Below are 4,866 nucleotides of genomic sequence, written 5' to 3' on the forward strand. Positions count from 1 at the left end.
ATAGACCGCCATCCAGCATGCATCTATGCCTAAAAAGTCCACCTTCGGGTTATCATCCGAACCCCTCCGAGTATTAAGTTGCTAACAACAGACAATTGCATTAAGTATTGCGCGTAATGTAATCGGTGACTACATCCTTGAACATAGCACCAATGTTTTATCCCTAGTGGCAACGAGCACATCCATAACCTTAGAGGTTCTTGTCACCCCTCCGATTCACGGAGACATGAACCCACTATCGAGCATAAATACTCCCTCTTGGAGTTACTAGCATCAACTTGGCCAGAGCATCTACTAATAACGGAGAGCATGCAAGATCATAAACAACACATAGACATAACTTTGATAATCAACATAACAAGTATTCTCTATTCATCGGATCCCAACAAACACAACATATAGAATTACAGATAGATGATCTTGATCATGTTAGGCAGCTCACAAGACCCGACAATGAAGCACAATGGGGAGAAGACAACCATCTAGCTACAGCTATGGACCCATAGTCCAGGGGTAGACTACTCACACATCACTCCGGAGGCGACCATGGCGGCGTAGAGTCCTCCGGGAGATGAATCCCCTCTCCGGCAGGGTGCCGGAGGCGATCTCCTGGATCCCCCGAGATGGGATCGGCGGCGGCGGCGTCTCAGTAAGGTTTTCCGTATCGTGGCTCTCGGTACTGGGGGTTTCGCGACGGAGGCTTTAAGTAGGCGAAAGGGCAAGTCAGGAGGCGGCACGAGGGCCCCACACCACAGGTCGGCGCGGCCAGGGCAGGGGCCGCGCCGCCCTAGGGTTTGGCCACCTCGTGGCCCCACTTCGTCTCCTCTTCGGTCTTCTGGAAGCTTCGTGGCAAAATAGGACCCTGGGCGTTGATTTCGTCCAATTCCGAGAATATTTCGTTACTAGGATTTCTGAAACCAAAAACAGCAGAAAACGACAAGCGGCACTTCGGCATCTTGTTAATAGGTTAGTTCCAGAAAATGCACGAATATGACATAAAGTGTGCATAAAACATGTAGATAACATCAATAATATGGCATGGAACATAAGAAATTATCGATACGTTGGAGAAGTATCACTCGACATCGAGCAAAACCCAACTCCATGTTCCTCTCCCAATCTTCATATTCCTCAACTGTCGCAAGCCGGTGTAGATACCAACGAAGACTGGATGGCGGACACTGTTCTCCCTTCAAGCAGTCCAGATAGACCTTACTAGATTTCTTCGAAAGAGTACACCTCATGCCCAGAACATCGCCCGGAAACTCACCAACATCAACAACATCAATAGCCGAAAGCACCGGAGAAAACACAACAGCAACACGGGAAACCACCGGAGAATGCGCCGCAGCAGCCTGAGCCTGCCCGGCCCAGGGCCCGGTTGGACCGGCCTGGGGACCGGCTGGACCGGCCCAAGGCCCGGTTGGACCGTCCTGGGGACCGGCCTGGCCGGCCTGAGGCCCGGTCTGACCGGCCTAGGGACCGGTTGGGCGGCCTAGAGCCCCTGGTTCTGGCCCGGTTGGCACCAGCCTGAAATCCGGTTTTGACCGGCCCGGCAGGTCCAGAACCCGGTCAACCGGCCTGTGGACCGGGACGGGTCGCGAACTTTCGTCCTCTTCCCGAATCCAGACGCGTTTTTTCGCGATTTTGTCCTCCGAAACAGCCATGGATGACCTGCAAACTGCACCAAAAAGCTCCAAACTTCTTCCAACCAAACCTCCTTCGACCGAGAGCCAAACTCCTCCGATCTAGAGCCAATCTTCTCCGAAGCAAACCGATCCAAAGAGATCGATCCACAAAACCTCGCCGTGAGCAACCCAGAAATCTGATACCACCTGATAAGGGGAATCCCACTATGGATCCACCTAGAGTGTTGCCCGATCTTTCACAGCGAGAACCTGGGGTAGAGAATCCTCCCAACAACGCGATGAACGCAGCCTGGAGAAGAGGGAACGAATCCAGCAAGCAACAGATCGATGAACGTTACGCCTCAAACCTTGAGCTAGACAATCCTTGATGAACACAAGAACCTTCGTAGCGGATATAATAGATAACGGCAGCGCCGTACCCCCGGAGGGATGATACACGTGAACACACACAATGGGAAAAACCCTAATCTTTTGTCTAAACTTGTCTATCTAAAACCCTAGCCACACCTCCACTTATATGAGGGGAAGAGGTGGCCGGCCAGCCTTGCTAGGCTGGGGCGCCCCACTTGGGCCTAAGCTGGTTTGGCTTGGACAGGTCTAATACCAAACGCAACACTAATTTAACCTAATTGGCCCACCACATGACCTGGCTACATTATTATTTCCTAATAACAAGACTATAATAGAATACTGGTACAACCTTAGACCTAATTATCATCTCAATGGCTGTCCTAGAGTACCAGGCCTGGATATCCATATCAATTTGGTTTCGGTCCTCTCCTTCAATCTTGCGTTCTTCCTTTTTTGATGCTGACTTGGCTAGCGGTGTGGAAGACCGGCGATCAACTAGGGGATATGCTATATTCTATGGTGGTAGTCTGATCACTTGGAGTGCTCGTAAGCAAGGTCACAATCTCACGATCGAGTATGAAGTCTGAGTATAGAGCCATTGCTAATGCTACCGTGGAGCTCATTTGGATTCAGTCACTCTTACAGTAACTCTAGTTGAACAGGTTTTCCTGGGCGAGACGCGCCCATGGGTGTGGCGTTCCCTGGGAGAATTCGTTTGTTGCGCCTCGGGTTCTTCGGTGTCCTCCACAAAGCCTCATGGATGATCTTGGTCTTTGACGTTGTTATTGTTGTCCTACCTTCACTTGAGGCAGCTAGTTGGTGGGGCGTCCCGCGCTTCCTAATCTCGCCGGTATCCATAGCACCGACAGAGGAGCCCGCATAAATTCTACGTAGTTATTCCTAAATGTCAACTTGGTGTAATTTTCATTTAAAAGTAATACGTGCCTAACTTTTGATATATGCTGGTTTGCGCGCGGGATGATGTTCGCTTTGCAATCCTACTACTCATCACGATATTCAGGCAAGTGTAGATTCCCTAGATTTTTTCCACAAGAAAAGAAAAGGAGCAGGCTTTGGCGGAGCCGCCGTGAGTTGCTTTCTCACCTCTGCTTTGGGCGCGCTCTAGCCGGGGACATAGCTAAGCTATGGCGATCTCGGTGTGATATTGTGTGGCGCTTTCCGGTGGGCATGATGAAGCTTGCATACTTCACCGGAATGATCGGTCCCGTTCCCGGCCGGAAGCTAGGCTGATTGTCCCTCCTTTTGAAATTCGGTCACCCTTTTTCGCTTTGCTTTTGGTCGTACGTGGTAGGTTGGTTGCAAGGCTGGAGGTAGCAAGACGTTAGGGAAGCGGCACTCCTCTGCTACCAAGTACGTGGCTCATGGACAATGTGCGTCTCTATGTGTGTGTGTTGCGTTGCGTGTGCCTTGATAGCTCTTGGCATTTGACCGGCGTCGTTGCTCTTCATCTCATCACCATTCTTCGGTTCGACGAATTAATGGCTCGAGCTTATCCGTTTGTTTATTTGTTTGTTTGTTTGTTCCTTCCTGCAATGAAGTGGACTTTCTGCGTGGAATGTGTCCACTTTGCGTGCGGAGACTGAGGTCCATTGTTGACGACCGACTCGTGGTACAAATTAGAGCGGGGCAGCAGATTCCTTCTCCATATCCATCCATCGATCCATGTATCCATCCGAGTGATTCACTATCAAAACAAGTGGAACTTCCACATGTCGTTTCGTGTCTCTAATTGCCACGGTACAAGTGGACAATGATATATGTATATATCATCGTCGTCGTCTTAGCCGTAGCCATCCTAACGGAAAACCATTGCTTTAGATGGATGCACCTTCAGAAACAAAACAAAAAAACATCAATATGTGTCTTAGTTTTGGTAGACGGAAGGCTCAAACAGAACCTCGCTTGGGTTTCTGCCTCGGTACCCTACCTTTGCAGCTACCTGTCCTCCTTTGTGGCTGCAACCGGCTCTGGGTGGGAGCCGAAAGGCAAACAGCCAGTGGAATCGGAGCGTCAAGCAAATACTGATGGCTCACAAGCTGATTCGAGGTGGATTGCCCCGACAGAAGGCGAGCTAAAGGCGAATGTTGATGCAGCCTGGGACCCAATGACAAGAAGAGGCGGAATTGGTGTGGTGGTACGTGATCACCAAGGTAATCCTGTCCTCACGGATTGGAGGTTCATGCCTGGGTGTGCAGGGGCAGAGGATCTTGAAGCGCTTGCATGTTTGGAGGGTTTAAAACACTTGATTGCCCTTAAGGGTAGATCATCTGTTCTTGAATCGGATTGCTTACGGGCTGTTCAAGTTCTGACGTGCAATAATATGGACAAATCCAATAGTTGGTGCATCTACAGTGAGAGTAGGGAGTTGCTGAAAGTGTTCTTCACCATTAGAATTGGAAAAGTGGATAGGGAGAGTAACTCAGTAGCTCATAGTTTAGCACAATTAGGTAAGAGTGGTTCTTCGGGTTGCCTCTTTGGTTCTGCTCCGACGTGTGTGTTGGAGAGTATCAAGAAGGATTGTAATTTGACTCTACCTGTTTGAAGCAGCAAGTTTCTGACGCACTCTTTTCCTTACCGCAGTACACTAGGAATCTGGAAGGTTTTTAATGAGGCGGCTTGCTGGCTTAATATATTGTGCTTTACTTTCAAAAAAAAAAAAAAAAACAGAACCTCGCTTTAACTTAGTGAAACAATAACGGTGTACTATGCGCCTTAATTCACCATGCATGATCGATACAACCGCCATCTTAATAAAAATAAAAGTACGAAATCCAAATAAGTGATACAGGAACAGACAACACCTAAGCAAGTGTGATCTAGCTACTTGACGCTGACGTTGTCTGAA

The sequence above is a fragment of the Lolium rigidum genome, chromosome 1, assembly GCF_022539505.1.
Source record: "Lolium rigidum isolate FL_2022 chromosome 1, APGP_CSIRO_Lrig_0.1, whole genome shotgun sequence".
Lineage (NCBI taxonomy): Eukaryota > Viridiplantae > Streptophyta > Magnoliopsida > Poales > Poaceae > Lolium > Lolium rigidum.